The sequence below is a fragment of the Giraffa tippelskirchi genome, chromosome X (assembly GCF_054371585.1).
Source record: "Giraffa tippelskirchi isolate mGirTip1 chromosome X, T2T-mGirTip1v1.2.pri, whole genome shotgun sequence".
Taxonomy (NCBI): Eukaryota; Metazoa; Chordata; class Mammalia; order Artiodactyla; family Giraffidae; genus Giraffa; species Giraffa tippelskirchi.
In genome coordinates, this window is record NC_137289.1 from 28699244 (window position 1) to 28717976 (window position 18733).

Genomic DNA, 18733 nt, shown 5'->3' on the forward strand with positions numbered 1-18733 from the left:
TCAGGATTCAACACGTATAGGTCAAATTCCATTACGACAAATCCCAGGTTATCTATGCAAAAGTGTAAACAGAACTTCCTTTTTTCCCTTCCAACAATGTTCAACAACAGTATTTTAAGAATATATATTGTATTTATATATATTTATATTCTTGGAGTTGTACATTAGATTATCCAGAGTCTATAGAAATCTCTCTAGTTTGTCTCATCAAGCCCAGTCCTGTATTTTCCAATTAAAATTACAAAAAAGAACAGACCATCAACATTATTCACCATCCCCTCGTTTCAGGGAGAGAGTGGGGCTTAAGGGGAGAGGGTGAGGCTTAAATCACTTTCAATAATCTCCAGACTAGACTAAAATAGGTAAAGACTTGTTTTCTTCTGGTTATTACCAAAGATAGAACTACAGCAAGCATACATTAAAAATACAGTTCAGGTAGCAGATTACCATAGCTGGTAAAGAGATGTAGTTTTTTAAAATGTACATACACAAAAAGGGCTTCCCTAGTGGCTTAGTAGGTCAAGAGTCTGCCTGCAATGCAGGAGAGCCGTGTTCAATCCCTGGGTCGGGAAGATACCCTGGAAAAGGAAAGGGCAACCCACTCGAGTATTCTTCCCTGGAGAATTCCATGAACAGAGGAGCCTAGTGGGTTACAGTCCATGGGGTCACAAAGAGTTGGACACAACTGAGTGACTAACACACACAAAAATTAAGACTCCACCAAACACCACCACTCATACTGAAAAAACATAAAATTTGGTTAAATTAAATGCAAAGGAGTCGACTCAGGAGACTGAAAAAAAAAAATCAAGCTGACAATTTTGTTTTCTCACATATCTTTGCCAAAGAGAACAAGCAATAACCCCCACCCATGATAGCCAGAGATCTAGAAAATGATTATACAGGAAGAGTACTGAACCACAATTTACAAGTCCTAAATATATACCAAATGTAGAAATTACAAAACTAAAATACATGTAAAGAACTTTTAAAATAATCTGAATCCTTAAATTTCTTCTTTACTCTCTAATAATTGGTAATGTTTCAATATATACTAACACCCATAGATAACCTGGACTAGCTCTTGTCTTTGCTATGCTCCCCAACTCCCAAAATAGTTACAGGGTAGTGCTCCACTACACAATAAACTGTTGTGTTCAGGTCTTTGAATAATCTAACAGTGATGTCAAAGTACTAACACAAGACCAACTTTTTTTTTTAATATGTGAAACACAAAAAGGTCACATTAAAGAGATATGAACCTTATCTCAGTGATACGTAATAGACAGATCACTGTGTCCATCTAATGTAAATTTTAAGCTCAAAACTCGCAGCATCAAAAACTGAAGACCCCCATCTATTATAAAGAACCCAAAGCAGAAATATGCTATTCACTGTTTACTCCCTTCACACACGACTGTGGATGGCATCAGTTAAACATGCAGAATATTAAGCATTACTGAACTGTCCAAGGCATATTTTCACACTGAACCCTATATTCCCAAAGGATAATTTGAGCCTAAGCCTGTCTCCCACCCTAACCCACCCATTTTAACTCAGATTCTCATTAAGGTTGAAAAAGAAAACAATGAAAAAATAATGTGTAATTTAATTTCATTAAAATCTTGAGTGCTTGGGCTTAAAGAAAAAAAAAAAAAACTGAATAGATTTCAAAGTTGCCAAACTCATAATTTGTTGCTTTAGTAGTTTAGTTTAGCTCTTGCCTCACCACAATAAAATAAATCTGAAGTCACAATCCTCATCATGTTTAAATTATTTGCATATAAGTAAGAGTTCAGAATATATACTGTCTTCTCTTAACACCTTTCTAAGGCTAAAATGATGAATACGTAATATACAAACAGACTAATATTAACAATTATGAAATGTCTGTCTGTCCCCGGCCTAGGGTGGAATTTTTGCTTTAATAATGATTAGGGAACACATGTCACCAAATAGAAAAATTAAATATCCGTTATTTTGGGTTCCCTTTAAAGCTCTGACATACATTCAAAACTACACGTCATAGGGTGAAAAAACCTGCCACTGAACAACACAAAATTGCAGAAAATAAGGTGCTTAATTTCAAATAATTTACAAATTCTTTGTAGGAGCAATTTAACAATACACCAAGGAGACTGAGGGCTTTAATGTCAATGCATTTTTACTGTTGATGGGTAGTGGTCAGATGTTCTTAACATTAAAATATTTTACACATCAACTTTTAACTATTTATAGCACCACATGGTTAAAAGTGGCGGGAAAAGTGAAAAGTGTCAGTCCTGTAACCCCAGGGACTGTAGCCCGCCAGGTTCCTCTGTCCATGGAATACTCCAGGCAAGAATACTGGAGGGGGTAGCCATTCCCTTCTCAAGGGGATCTTCCCAACTCAGGGATCAAACCAGTGTCTTGCACTGCAGGCAGATTCTTTACCATCTAAGCCACCAGGAAAAGTGGGGGGAGGGGAGCTTTAACTCATTTTATATGTAAACATTCATTTTCAGATCAATTTTTTAAAAACCCACCCCACCCCCAACTACCAGTCTGATACCTTAAAATGCTATAGCTATAGTTATTTCACAGTGGGAAAGAACAGCTAATAAGTACATTTATTTTTCAATCCTCTTCTCTACCCATTCATTAAACACCAAATACTGAAACAGAATTCAACTCCTACCTCGATCTTCTTACCAGGAATGCTCCCTAGGGCACCCGAATCTCTTCCACTGTCACTTATTCCAACTGCCAAAGCCCCTCCTATTAATAGTAAATCCCTTTCATACTGACTCACTGGAACTCCAACTTAATGAAATAGACACCAAGCAGAATTTACAAAATTTGCTCATGGAATTTTCCTATTTTCAAAGGATTAAAAAAGAAACTAAAAGTAGAGCAAATTCAGACTAAGTTACAAATATTTAAAAGTTCAGCCAATTTATAAGCATTTATCTTGTTTATTCTATACTGGTTCAATTTGAATATTTTTTGAGTTTGTAAGTCAGACATTGCGTAATTACTTATACACAAGGCCAAGTTTCTCATGCAAATAATATGTAAATATAAAGTTAAGTCATTACACCAAAATTGCAAGATAATTTGAATTTTTTCTTCAAAATTTTCTAATTATGGAAACATTCAAGTACACGGGAAAGTAGGGAGAATAATAGTACAATGAGCTCTCCGGTACTCATCACCCAGCTACAACCACCAACTCAAGGCCACTTTTGTTTCATCTCCACCTCCCACCTCTCCCCCAATTATCTTCACAAAAGAATTAAGAGGAAGATACTGTACTAAATACAGAGAAAAATCGAAAGATAAAAAAAGTATCAAAAACTAGCTAGAAGTCAGAATTTAACAATGTAACTGTACAACTACCCCATACAACTCCTTGTTAGTTAGGTTGGAAGATCTTTTTTTAATTCAGATTTTTTAAAAAAGGGAAATAACCATCTTTAAGAATCTAATGAAGTCAGTAAGATCCAAAGGACACATTTAAAATTACATCTAAAAGGGTAAATAGGAATATGTGATGGAAATGAACTTAAACATGAACAATTAGCTTGCATTCATGTAGCACCTTAGCTCAAAACGAGAAAAAACACACTATTTAACATAATGTGTCATAAAACTACAATTCAATCACTGAAAAAACCGCTGAACAGTTATGCCTTAACTGGCCCTTCTGATTCCTAATTATAGATTAATATCAGCGTAGGAAAAAAAAAACCCAGCATTTTAACGTAAGAGGTTTAAAATGCTCAAAATTAACCCCACCCTTCGTTGGAAAATATATAAAAGCAAATCTAAACTATCTGAATTGTATCTCATTAAAGAGAAATGTATCCACTTTACAGGACCGATTTTTCTTTTTTAATAAGTTCACATATACCCTTAAATGCAACGCGCTAGGCTCCGGATAGAATTAGGAGACCGCCTCCTGCTTTTGCTCCCAACCAATACGCAGAGAGAGAAGGTTGGCAGGAAAGTGCTGCGAGGACAGTAACAAACACCAGCAGCTCCCGAGCAGGCCCTGCTAGAGCCAGGAATGACGCACTTCGGTAACCCGACTCTTTCTCCCCTCCACCCCCGCCCCCAGCAGCGGTGCTGACACCGCCAACAGCCCGGAGTAGGAAAAAAAGACAACAGAAAAAAGGCAGAGGTTGGACCGCACCAGGTTTCATCAAGAAACCTCGATTATTCCTCTTTCGACACTAACCACTAGGACTAAACAGGAAAAGAAGCTTCGTGCTTAAGCAAGTCCCATCATGGTGGTTTAAGAGTCACTAAATTAAGCTGATAATGAGTCCAATCCACAGAGACAAATACAGGGTGTGGCTGCCGTGAAATACGGCGGTCCGTGGGAGAAAAGGGGTATGGAATTTACACTCCCGTGCGGGGGGAAGATGAGGCTTTACGGGGAGGGGGGGAGGAACGGCCCGCGCATTTTAAGGAACCATCTCAAACCAACACGAGCTTTTCTTTTACTTAAATCTAACCCTACAGATCAAAAGTTTTTAATAGATACATCACGTAAACTGTAAATAACCATTTAATCAAATACCATGACCCTCAATTAAAAAACTACATCCAAGAGAAAAGAAGAGGGAGAGGGAAGCGGGGGGCGGTAGGCAACAACATATAAAACATTTCTAGGCCACGGCGGAGAAAGTCTCACAAACCAGATGAAACTACTAATGCAATACTAAAAATTAAAGCTGGACGCTGCAGCATGAAAAATCACACGATAAAACCCATTACAGTCCAGGATTAAAAATAAAATGACATATACACCAAGGAGGAGCGGAAACTAAATGTCGAAAGTACAGCGGTTTATATATATATATATATAAAAAATAAACTAAAGGCAAAACAAGACATTCTCGCGACGGGGGGGAAAAGGGGGCAGAAATCAACAATACGTTTACGAATGTAGGCCAGAAGAAAATGGGAACGGGGCTCAAAGTTTTACGGAACTACTTGATGCTGTTTCCCACACCTTCTCTCTCCCATGGCCCATCCGACCCTTTCCGTCCTAAAATCGCCGTCCACTGATCGCCGGGTACGGGAGAGAAGAAAAAAGAAAGTCAACCCCAAGCAAGAATAAAAGTGTGGAGGGAAAAAGCAGAAGCTGCCTACCTGGGGCAAGGATCAGTTCAGTTCGTGCCTTGAGAAAGACAGTGCGGGTGGGGGTGGGAACGAAAAGCAGCACTAAAACTAAAACAAAAGTGGCGCCAAAACCCCCCAACAAACAGCCTTCCACTCCCGCCCTTCCCCCCTCCTCCCATGCCTAGCAGGCAGGGCCCCCTTCGGGGCAAGGTCTGCACGCGGGGGCCAACACCGCCAGACCCCAACCTATTTAGCAAATTGTTGCCCGAAGAAAACTGACCGAAGTCGGGCCTCGGAAGGGATGGAGAGATCGATGCCAATCGCTTTCCCCGGCAGTTCCCCCACCACGCGCTGGAGATGACGGGGCGGGGGAGAAGCAGAGGGGCCCGTCACATGAATGTTGTTCCCTCTCTAGGAAGGGAGGAAGAGAGGGAGGGAGGGGAGGGAGGGAGGAAAGGAAGGAGGGGAAGGGAGAGAAGGGAGGGGGCACGAGGGAAGGGTGTGATCAGAGTAGATTTTCCCTCGCCTCCCTCGGTCCGAGGCCCAAATATACACAAGCGAGCCTCCTCGCCTCCCCTCCCCCCTAGGTTCCCAGCACCACCATTTTGCTCTCTTCCTTCCCCTCGCCGCGATGCCGCGCTCTTCCCCCATCCCGACCGCGGCCGCCCGGCCTGCCTCCCCCACTACGGCTCGCACCCCACCCCACCTCCAGTTCGGGCTCTCCCAGGCTTAAGAGCCTGCCGGAGAAAAGGCACCTAAATCTAACGCTACACTGAGAAGCAGAGCCTCCATCTTGCGCTGCTCCGCGTTCTCCATTTTGGGCCACCCATTGGGGGGGTCTCCGTAGAGGCCCCGAGGGAGAGCGGGGCGAGGGAAGGAAGAGAAAACCTTCAGCGAGGGTAGTCGAAAAGAAGAGTCCTGCGGTAGAAAGCCACTCTAGGAGTAGGAGGTAGGGAGGAAAGGGAGGGGGTTGGAAGTTCCTTGGTAGTGTTGAGGGAGCGACTTGGGGGAAGAGGGCAGAAAGAAGGGCCGGGGGTTACGCGGGGACGAGGAGGCTTCTCCCCGGCTTCACTTGGCCGCTCGCTCCACAGCGGGCCCCGCTGGGGGCAAAGGAATAAGAGGAAATTAAACGGCAAGAGTGCCCAGTGTCTTTCCCTCCCAACTCCTCTCTCGCGCCCTATTTCAACCACACGCGCCTCACGGTGGGCCCGGCGCCCTCCGGGTGCCCCTCCAAACTTCTAGAAGCTTCGCCTCCGCCATTTTATAACTTACCTCCCCCCTCAGCGTACACAGAGGCAGCAACGAGACTGTTCGCCTCCCCCACTCCTCCTTCCTGCTTTCTCAGGCCGGGGGCTTCTTCACCCCTGGGCTGGTACAAGATATTTTTCCCTTCCTCTTCTTTTATACCCTTGAATTCTACTCAGGGACGGAAGCTCCCGCGGTTCTAGAGCGGTGGGGGGTTTTGAAACTGGCGGTCGGATCCGGCGGGTTTTTTTTTTTCTCTCTCTCTCTCTCTTTTTTTTTTTTTTTTTTTTGGTGGCGCTTCGGGATTGTTTGGGGTGTTCGCTCTTCGGCGACTTGGAGGCGAATGGAACGCGCAGGCGCCATCTGTCGGCCGCGAACCCGCGCCCGGCTCCCGTTGGGAGGGAGCGTCATCTAGCGGCAGAGAGTTGCCACTGCAACGCCTGGCCCCCTGCCCTCCCACCCAGCGTCCTCCTCCCAATCACCAGCCAATCGGGGTCGACTGCCTCCCGGGTTCAGCGTCTCCGACGCCGCCTTTCAACGAGGCGCCCGTAGGGGCGCGCCGCCGAGTGGGGTAAACAAGGTGCCGTGCCCGCGCCTGACTTACTCATTCGTTGAGCAGCGCTTCCGCCGCGCAGCTGTTCGCGCTGCATTTCCTCTTTCTTTATTGGGGGGTCGAGGGGAGGGTGGATGAGGAATGTCCGGAGGAGCCCCACGCTGTGGGAAATCGGAAACTGGGCTCGTTGGGAACTGGTGCCCAGGCCCCCTCCTCCCCGCGCCGCGCCACCCGTGGTGGCAGCCCAGTCGGGCATCACCCTTCGAGGTCCCCTGCTGTGACACGCCCCAGCGAGGGGGCCTTCGGCCCTAATCCCGGCCCCTCGCTTCCCCGCGCCCCCTACTCCTTCCCACCAAAAGAAGTAAACTCCCGCAACTCGGGCACCTGATCCTAAGTGATTTAAGGGGGTTGGTTTTTTGAGTTTTTGTTTTGTTTTGCTCGCTTTGGGCTTCGCGTGTGCAGGGAAAACGAGCTGATTCTCTACAGGGAAGACCTGGCGCTGGAGGAAAAAAAAATACTATTATTTTTCTTTAGAACACTAGTACCGTCTTGCAGAAAACGTGCTCGGTCTCTCTCCAGGGTCTGAGAGACTTAGGGAACTGGGCTACTAGGTTAGGCCCCGCGCTCCGCCAATTTATTCTCCACTCTCGGGGCGGAGGGGAGGCCCGGGACGGAGCGGAGTGGAAGGAAATCGAAATTCGGGGAGAAGGAGTCGGGGAGCACCTCCCTGGTCTTCCCCGCCTCCCCCGCTTATCCACCGTCTTCCAGGAAGCGTGGGCGGAGGCGGCCTCGCTACTTAGTTAAGAATTTTTGGTTCCTTATCATGCCTCCTCGCCCTTCCCTCGAGCTGTGTGAAAAGCTAAAAGATCCCCTTATCGCTCCTCCGACCTAGTTAACAACTCTAAGTCTCTATCGCCCTTTCTATTTGTTTTTGTTTGGCGTCTAGCGTCCGGGACCTTGGACCGCCGCGAGCTCTCTGGGTGGGCGGGGGGAGTCAACTCCCGGAGGGCCTGACCCGGTCGTTGGGCCGCTTCTCCCAGGGCGGGGAGAAGTGACCTATTACAGTGTTTCTCTTGCTGTTACAGATTCACACAATAGTGTTAAGAAGAGCTCTTTGTTTCTGTTTCTTTTTTTTTTAATGTTTGATTAAGCTATTCCAGTAATATTAAATTAGATTTCAATCAGAAGGAAAAAATATTTAATAACAAGACACATTTTCCAAAGGAGAAATAATGCAAGCCCCGTGTAAATGGTGGGGAATTCACCAGATAGAGCTTCTAAAGCATTTCCTAATGCAAAATAATGGTTATTTTCAATCCTTCAATTATATCCCTGTCACGCCTGTCTTAGTTTCTCTCCTATCCTGTGTGGTCATTGGGTTTTGTTGCGGTTTTTTTTTTCCCTGCAACTTCAAAAAAGAGTTATGGTATATTTAATCAACTGGACAATAAAAGTTAAACATCTAAATATCGGTAACAATAAAACCTGAAACATTTTTACTTACCTCTAGAACTTTGTGGAGTGGAGTACTATTCAAAATGAATTTCCATTTCTTTTATAGACCATCTTTGGTAGAATGTTATACAGTTTTTAATAGATTCAAGTTAAAGAAGGATGCAGCTAGAACATTAAATAGGGAGTAGTGGAAAATTTACAGTTGCATAAGTTAATGCAAAATTCCACTTAAAGTAATAGAAAAACTGGGCTCTGCACCAAATCATTTTACATTAATATAGTTCACTTGTGCCAATTTAGTATCAATTGATATTAAATGATTTCCTGTTTTAGTATTAGCTGTAAATTACTGGTTTTCGGCTCCAAACATCACATTTATAGTACACGGCGCAAATAGTTTTTCATTTATTTTATAAATTTACATCCTCAGCTGATTGTCTATGTAGCAACTGAGACTTCTTTAAACAATTTTATACTTTGAACAAAATTGAAAAGTTCCTCTGTTTAGTAAACTTACTTTCATTTTGTAAAAAAAATACCACTGAAGAAGATTAATAACTAGTGTAACATCAGAAATAAATTTTATAGCAGATATACATCAATATTCAAGAATGTTTCACAGTAGCCCCTCTTTTTTCTAAAGTTTGTTCAGAAAATATATTTATTAAACCTTCAATATATGCAGATCACAGTGCTACGGGCCCCAGTCCTATCCTGAGAAGTGGAATTTATTTCCTAGGGTACTGAAAGATGGAGAGTACACCCTTAGAATTTGAAGACAAAGTGAGAAACTGTCATCATATGAAATATGTAACTGATGTAAAATAAGCTTTTAATCTTCATTATTTGTAGCATGTCCTTCATGAGATAATATTGTAATTGCAGAAGCATTTGGTGCCTGATAAATACTGAAGAGTAAAATTTAATAGTTAGAATATTTGATACTGTGTGAGGGTCAAAACACTATGTGATGCAAAAATATTTTGGTCTTTAGTGATGCATGCCCCGCGGTGTAGCAGAGATGATCCTCCCGTCTTATCACCGGTCTGAATAAAGCATACCACAATTCTTTTGTTCTGACTCCATGTAAATGGAACAAGCTTCTGATTATAATTAGGTTTTCCAGATAGTCTCCTACTTTACACAGCATACATATATGTGACCTAAAATCCAAAAGTTTAAAGATGAATAAGCTTGCGTCCACAGGAATTTTAAATTGTGTACCATAAACAAAGGCAAAAGACAGACTATAAGTTGTGAAGAAATATTTGCTACATGAATGAAAAAGGCTAATTTCCTTAATATACAAAGAACTCTCACAAATCAATAAGATAAACATATTCCAGTAGAAAACTGAACAAAGGATATAAACAGTCAACTTATTGGACAATAAATGCAGAAATGGCTAATAAATATATAAAACAGATAATACAGTGCTCAAATTCATTTACCACTAAAGACATACAAATTCAATACGACTTGTACAAGACTGGCATAGATTTTAAATTCTGATAATACTCAATGTTGGTGAAGAACTAAGAATTCTCATATACCATTGGTAGGAGTGTAAATTGTTAGAAAAAAAAATCTCATAACGTGTAAAATTGACCTATCGTTTCCATTCCTAGGAATCTATCATACAGATATGCTCACGCAAGTTACACAAAGATACACGTAGATTTTTATTATAGTTTTGTAATAAAGAGAAACTGACCATGATAGAAATGGTGTCATTAGGGAACTGATTGAGTAAATTATCATACATCCATACAAAGGGGTTCTATGCCCACCTTTAAAGCAATTAAGTATATATTTATCTACTGATACACAAATATGACTAGGATAGGTTAAATGAAAAAAAAAACAGGTTGCAAATAGCTTTTATAGTGTGGTCCCATTTGTGAATGTGTATTTACAAATACATATATGTGCTTGTATAGGCATAAAACAGAGAAGGAAATGGCAACCCACTCCAGTGTTCTTGCCTGGAGAATCCCAGGGACAGAGGAGCCTGGTAGGCTGCCATCTATGGGGTCGTACAGAGTCAGACACGACTGACGCAACTTAGCAGCAGCAGCAGCAGGCATAAAACATTCTCAAAGAACATACAGGAAACCTAACAACAGTTACCTCTCAGGAAATAGGTTGTATAGGATTCCAGGGCTTGTAATTTAACTTTTCACTTTATACATAGTTATCTTACATTAATTTTTTTTAAACTGAGCATATGTTACTTATGTAATTTTTAAGGTCTTATACTGGTTACTCCAGAAAACAGTTTGGCACTTTCTTATAAAGTTAAACACACACTTACCCTATGACCCAGCGATCTTACTACTGACCATTTATCCCAGAGAAATGAAAACTTTGTTTACACAAAAACCTATACATAAATGTTTATGGAAAATTTACATTTGATAGCAAAACCAGGAATTAACCCAAATGTCCATAAGCTGGTAAATGGTAAACAAACTATGGTACATTTATACCGTAGCATACTACTCAGGAATGAAAAGGAGCTATTGATACACACAACTTGGTTGGACCCCAAGGGTATCATGCTTAGAGGAAAAAGCCAATCTCAGAGAGTCACACACTGTGACTCCACTATATAAATTCTCAAAATGATAAAATTATAGTGATGGAGAACAGATTAATGGTTTCCAAGGGTTAGGGTTAGGGAAAAGGGTAAGGAGTAACTTAAGGAGTAATGGGAGAGAGTTTCTTGGTAGTGATTGAACAGTTGTGTATCCCAAGTGCAGTGATGTTAACTTAAATCTACATGTGGTAAAATTTTATAGAACTGCACGCAAATGTGCACACAACTGCATAAAGAACTGGTGAATTCTGAATAACGTCTGTACTTGAGTTAATAGTGTTGTGTCAATGTGGATTTCCTGGTTTTGACAATAAACTATGGTTATGTAAGCTGTTATCATTGGGAAAAGCTGTGTGAAGGGTACATGGAATTCTCTATTATTTTTGCCACTTCTTATAAGTTCTAAACTGTTTCAAAATAAAAACTTGTACTAAAAAATTTAATGCTGATAATAAAAGAAAAAAATCTCTGGTTAGTAGAAAGGTAATTACTCTATTATAAATTAATAGATTGAATTTCTCATTTACCCGATCAACTTTTGGTGAACTGGGGTAGAACTACTTAATTTCTGAAATCCTTATCTTCAATATTGTATGAACTTGTATGATTAAGGGCCTGATACTTTGATACTTGGAGAAGACCATGGACTGTGGCGTCAACAGGAACTAGACATACCAATAAGCCTTATCTAAAATGAATAGCTGGTAACTACTAAGATATCTCAAATATCATATTAATGAATTTGCTTATTTTTTCTTACTTTGAGTAACATACAATATTTCCAGTATCAGTTAATGGAACTGAAGCTATAACTGTATACAAAAGATTCAGTCTTTCACATCCAACCTCTCCTGCTTCTTCTCTGAGCTGTGATAATCCTATGTCCAATCTGTTTGCATCCAACCCAGTCCTGATTGGAACACTACCTTACTTCCTTGGGCTTCCCTTGTGGCTCAGCTGGTAAAGAATTTGCCTGCAATGAGGGAGACCTAGGTTTGATCCCTGAGGTGGGAAGATCCCCTGGAGAAAGGAAAGGCTACCCACTCCAGTATTCTGGCCTAGAGAATTCCACGGACTGCATAGTCCATGGGGTGGCAAAGAGTTGGACATGCCTGAGCGACTTTCACTTACTTCCTTACTTTTATGCTTACTTTCTTGCTCCATTGTACTCTAACTCATTCACTTATATACTTTCTTATTGGAGGTCTTCCCAGTGGCTCAGTTGATAGAGGACTCAGGACTCAGTCCCTGGGTCAGGAAGTTTCCCTGGAGAAGGAAATGGCATCCCACTCCAGTATTCTTGCCTGGAGAATTCTATGGACAGAGGAACCTGGTGGACTACAGTCCATGGGGTCACAAAGACTCGGATACGACTGCATGACTAACACACACTCTCTTATTGGCTCAGCTCGCCCACAGTGTTCCTCAAACACTAGTATGCTTAAGATTAACCTGGGAATCTTGCTAAAATGCAAATTCTGATTCAGTGAGCCTGAGGCTAGGGTGAAACCTCAGATTCTACATTTCTCACAAACTCCCAATTCAAGCCTAGCCCACAGGTGTCTAGCCTAGCCCTTTGAGTGTGAGAGTCTGAGGAACAAAGTACAAACTCTTTAGGGTAACTTAGTGCCTTCCAGGAGAGATAAGAATGCCTTCTTAAGTGAACAATGCAAAGAAATAGAGGAAAACAATAGAATGGGAAAGACTAAAGATCTCTTCAAGAAAATGAGAGATACCAAGGGAACATTTCATGCAAAGATGGGCACAGTAAAGGACGGAAACAGCAAGGACCTGACAGAAGATTAAGAAAATCTGGCAAGATACATAAAAGAACAGTACAAAAAAGATATTAATGACCCACATAACTACGATGATGTGATCACTCCCCTAGAGCCAGACATCCTGGAGTGCGAAGTCAAGTGGGCCTTAGGAAGCCTCACCACAAAGGAAGCTAGTGGAGGTGGTGGAATTCCAAATGAGCTATTTCAAATCCTAAAAGATGATGCTGTTCAAGTGCTGCACTCGGTATGCCAGCAAATTTGGAAAATTCAGCAGTGGCCACAGGACTGGAAAACATCAGTTTTCATTCCAATTCGAAAGAAGGGCAATGCCAAAGAATGTTAAACTACTGTACAGTTGTGCTCATTTCACATGGTAGCAAGATAATCCTTCAAGCTCAAAATCCTTCAAGCTAGGCTTCAATAGTACCTGAACCGAGAACTTCCAGATGTACAACCTAGATTTAGAAGCGGCAGAGGAATCAGAGATCAAATTGCCAACATCCATTAGATCTCAGAAAAAGCAAGAGAATTTCAGGAAAACATCTACTTCTGCTTCATTGACTACGCTAAAGCCTTTGATTGTGTGAATCACAACAAACTGTGGAAAATTCTTAAAGAGGTGGGAATATCAAACCACCTTACCTGCCTCCTGAGCAACCTGTATGTAGATCAAGAAGCAACAGTTAGAACCAGACATGGAACAATGGACTAGTTTCAAATTGGGAAAGGAGTACATCAAGGCTGTATATTGTCACCCTGCTTATCTAACTAATATGCAGAGTAGAGCATGTGAAATGCTAGGCTTGACGAAGCACAAGCTGGAATGAATATTTCCAGGAGAAATATCAATAACCTCAGATATACAGATGAAATCACCCTAATGACAGTAAAGAGGAACTTAAGGGCCTCTTGATGAAGGCGAAAGAGGAGAGTGAAAAGCCTGGCTTAAAACTCAACATTCAAAAAACTAAGATCATGGCATCTGGTCCCATCACTTCATGGCAAGTAGGTGGGGATAAAATGGAAATGGTGACAGACTTTATTTTCTTGGGCTTCACAATCACTGTGGATGGTGACTTCAGCCATGAAGTTAAAAGATGCTTGCTCCTTGTAAGAAAAGCTATGACAAACCTCAACAGTATATTAAAAAGCAGAGACATCACTTTGCTGACCAAGGTCCGTATAGTTAAAGTGAAGTCACTCAGTTGTATCCAACTCTGCAACCCCATGGACTGTAGCCTGCCAGGCTCCTCCATCCATGGGATTTTCCAGGCAAGAATACTCGAGTGGGTTACCATTTCCTTCTCCAGGGGATCTTCCCGACCCAAGGATCAAACCTAGGTCTCCCACACTGCAGGCAAGTTCTATACCATCTGAGTATAGTCAAAGGTATGGCTTTTGTCAGTACTCATGTATGGATGTGAGAGTTGGACCATAAAGAAGGCTGAGCTCGAAAGAATTGATGCTTTTGAACTGTGGTGCTGGAGGAGACTCTTGAGAGTCCCTTGGACAACAAGGAGATCAAACCAGTCAATCCTAAAGGAAATCAGTCCTGAATACTCATTGGAAGGACTGATGCTGAAGCTGAAGCTTCAATATGTAGGCCACCTGATGCAAAGAGCCAACTCTTTGGAAAAGACCCTGATGCTGGGAAAGGTTCAGGGCAGGAGGAGAAGGGAACAGACAACAGAGGATAAGATAGTTGGATGGCATCATCGACTCAATGGACATGAGTTTGAGCAAACTCTGGGAGATAGTGAAGGACAGGGAAGCCCGGTGTGCTGCAGTCCACGGGATTGCAAAGAGTTGGACATGACTGAGCAATTGAACAACAAAGTTCTTTCCACAGTCTTATCCAAATATCATCATGCATAACTATGAACTTTGCTGGGGCAGTGTCTATATAGGTCACCGTTGTAACCCCAGCACTTAGTAGGGTGCTTGAAACAAGATAAAGTGAAAGTGAAGTCACTCAGTCATGTCCGACTCTTTGCGACCCTATGGACTGTAGCCCACCAACCCCCCCACCCCACCCCAGGCTCCTCCGTGCGTGGGATTTTCCAGGCAAGAGTGCTGGAGTGGGTTGCCATTTCCTACTCCAGGGGATCTTCCCAACCAAGGGATCGAACTCAGGTCTCCCGCATTGCAGGCAGACTCTTGACCGTCTGAGCTACCAGGGAATCGCCTGAAAGTGCTCAAAAAAACCACATTTGTTGGATGATTGAAGGAATGAATGTATGATCTAAACAAAATATGTGACCTAAATAACCATTCCCTGCTCATATACTATACATCCTTTTTCTCATCCCCAGGACTTATTTATTTTATAACTGTAAGTTTGTACCTTTTGACCTCCTTCACTCATTTCACCTACCCCTCAATTGGCAGGGTTTCCTTCTTTTTATAGCTGAATAGTATTCCATTGTGTGTGTGTGTGTGTGTGTGTATGTATGTATACACACCATAATTTCTCTATCCATTCATCCACTGATGGACACTAAGGTTGTTTTCATGTTTTAGGTATTGTAATTGATGCTGCAGTGAACATTGGGGATGCAGATAACTTTTCTAGTTAGTGTTTTCATTTCCACTTCCCAGAAATGGAACTGCTAGATCATGCTGTGCTATGTGCTTAGTTGATCAGTCATGCCCGACTCTGCAACCGTATGGATTGTAGCCCACCAGGCTCCTCTGTCCATGGGATTCTCCAGGCAAGAATACTGGAGTGGGTAGTCATGCCCTCCTCCAGGGGATCTTCCGAACCCAGGGATTGAACCCAGGTCTCCCACATTGCAGGCGAATTCTTTACTGACTGAGCCACCAGGGAAGCCCAGATCATATGGTAGTTCTATTTTTAAGTTTTTGAGGAACCTCTATATATCATATACCATAGATTCCAAGCGAATGAAATTACTTCCCATTTTCCTAGTACTTTCCCACCTATACCTTTTCTCACACTATTTTCTCTCCTTTCCCAAGATTTGCCTCATTCAAATTTTCTTCATGTTTTTCTTCTCTTCCTTTTGCAGTGTTCACGATCTTAGTTTCCCAAGCAGGGATTGAATCCAGGCCCACAGCAGTGAAATTGCCAAGTCTTAACCGCTGTACCACTAGGGAATTCCCTCTCTTCATCTTTAAATGCCCAGTTTAATTGAGAAAAATCTCCATAAAACCTTCCCTGATGTCCCAATATGGAAATGATCTCTCTCATTTTGTAAGACTCCTCCCTACCAGATTTTGAATGCCTTCTAAATAATGATAATATTCATGTTTTGTTCACATTTGCTATAACCACTATGCCTAGCACAAATGTTAGCATATAGTAGAAGACCAATGTTTATTAAACTGAAATGGGAGAATAAAGAATTATCTAGATCAACTCTATGTATTAGAACTTTTTGTGATGATGGCAGTTTCATAATCTGTGCGGTCCAGTATGATAGCCACAAATAGCTACTGAGCACATGAAACATGGCTAGTACAACTGAGGAACTGAATTTTTTATTTTAGTTAATTAAAATGTCATTGCCCACTTGTGGCTAGTAGCTTCCTACTGGACCATGAGCTATCTAGGTAATTCTAGTTGCAATTGTTCTTCATTCAACAATGTTTACTGAGTACCTCTTATGTGCCAGACACAAAATAGGCTGGGAGCTGATGATACAAACATGAATAATTCATGGTCCTTGACCTCAAAGAGCTTGCAACCTATTAAGAAAAGATAGGGTCAAATAAATCAATTAAGTGTTATAGGTGCTATTATAGAAGATTGACAAAGTAGAATGTGTGTACAAAGGAGAATGTGAGCAGGAGTCAGAAGAAGGTTTGTAAACAAGGTAAGATTAGTATTTATCAGGCAAACAAAAGATTAAGAGCTTTGCCCACGGAGGAGGGTGAACAAAGGCATGGAAGTCAAACCAGAGAGACCCTCTCCTCCTGGAACTAGAAGTAGTTCCTTTGATTTACACCTAGGAATTGGAAGGCCAAGAGCTCTAGTAAGGACTTCCCAGGTGGCTCAATTGGTAAAGAATCCACCTGCCAGTGTAGGAGACGCCAGATACACAGGTTTGATCCCTGGGTGAGGAAGGTCCCCTGAAGTAGGAAATCACAACCCACTCCAGTATGCTTGCCTGGAGAATCCCACGGACAGAGGAGCCTGCGGGCTACAATCCATGGGCTCACAAAGTTGGACATGAGTGGCCAGGCACGCAACCCAACAAACTCTATTAAAAAGAGAGCTGGAGAAGTTTGTGCTGGAGTCCTAGGCAGGAGCCCGATCCCAGAGGGTCCTTGGAATGCCTTGCTAAGGAAGGAGCCAGGTAACCTATAGGAAGTGGGAAGTCATGGAAGCCATGTGCTCATGTTATATTAGAGAAAGTTGTCTCTGGGAGACAGATTGGAAAGGGTTAGACAATCTGAGAGATGATGGGGTATGTGGGATCTTAGTTAGTGGCACTGGAAACATAGTCCAGGTTTAGACAGGGTATATCTGCTTTTTATTAATAGCTTGAAATAAGATGATAATTACAGTGAACATATTTGTTTTGTCTCTATTTGATAATCCATTCAATTTTCCTCTTTGTTTCTTTTCTTTCTTTCTTTTTCTTTTTGCATACAGAGACACAGCCTTCACTGAATGGCCAGATCTCCATGGAAGCAAAATTGAAACTTGGTATGACTATTTGGACATTTCAAGGAAAGAAAGTACCTTCTGCTTAAATCATTTGAGAGATAGTAGCCAAAATAACTCATTCCCATCAGTAGCAAATTCTTCCATCACTTAATGTTGGCACTGATCCTAGATATTTGTATTAAGTAGCTCGCCACGTCATAGGATTTGTTTACATAGACAGATGACGGGTTTGCCTTAGTTTTAAGTGCCAACATTTAATAAACAACAACAAAAAAAGACTTTTCCTGGCACAGGCAGACCTATCTACTCAAACTTCTGGATTACTTTAAAGGTCCTATTGTGATGCAGGAGTTTTCAATACCTTCAGGAGACATTTATCATTTCAAGCCCAAACACATTTAATGGTTACATTAGTCTTCATTTTGTTTGTTGCCATTGTGGAACTGTTGCTGGGTACTCATTCTGATAGAAATAGCAATAGTTTTTGAAAGCAGAAGCATTGTTGTTAGCAGAACAACACACACACATACACACCCCAAATAAACATTTTTAGCTATTTCCTTATATTGCTGAAAGTGATTTGGTTAAATTTAGCATTGCCCAGAACCTCCAATAAGATTGTCTGTGATTGGCATGCATGCAAATTTATAAAGCCAAGGTTATATTAATAACTGAATGAAAAGACCCTGATGCTGGGAAAGATCGAAGGTGGGAGGAGAAGGGGATGACAGAGGATGAGATGGTTGGATGGCATCACCGACTCAATGGACATGAGTTTGGGTAAACTCCGGGAGTTGGTGATGCACAGGGAGGCCTGGTGTGCTGCAGTCCATGGGATCGCAAAGAGTCGTACACGACTGAGCAACTGAACTGAACTGAACTAAACTAAAAAGGGACATTAACATTAATACCAACAAAGATGATGATAAACCATAATGGAAAAGAATATTTTTAAAAGAATATATATATACATATGTATATATATGTATAACTGAATCACTGCTGTACAGCAGTAATTAACACAACATTGCAAATCAACTGTACTTCAATAAAAAATTAATTAAGAATACTAAAAAAACCAACAGCAAAGATGACTCTTTGAATTTAAGTATACTATTTCTTACTAGTAACTACCAACCAACGTTAAGTAAAATTTAAACTCTAGAACCACTGTCAGCATTTGATGTCTATCATTGGTAGCAAGTTTACTGTTATATGCTGATAAGATGTCTAATGTTAGACTTTAGAAATTAGTGCTAGAACTGCTTGTGGAAAGATTAAGAGGTGTGAAGAAAGAATGAAGGCAGGTTTGCAAAGTGGAAGAGGGCTACAGATAGAAACTTCTGAGAAAATACATT

General features: G+C 41.6%; 1 protein-coding gene across 6 annotated transcripts in view; it reads right to left on the minus strand.

Moving 5' to 3' along the window:
* Positions 1–6527, minus strand: part of STAG2 (STAG2 cohesin complex component) — a 128037-nt gene extending 121510 nt beyond the window's left edge. For 2 of the 6 annotated variants that reach the window (XM_081565243.1, XM_081565240.1), the window contains exon 1: positions 6382–6527. The gene's annotated coding sequence lies outside the window, so the exon portion shown is untranslated. Of the gene's footprint in view, positions 1–5139; positions 5529–6381 lie in introns of those variants that run through there. The other 4 variants (XM_081565244.1, XM_081565241.1, XM_081565245.1 and 1 more) reach the window with 2 other exon arrangements.
* Between the last annotated feature and the right edge of the window lie 12206 nt (positions 6528–18733).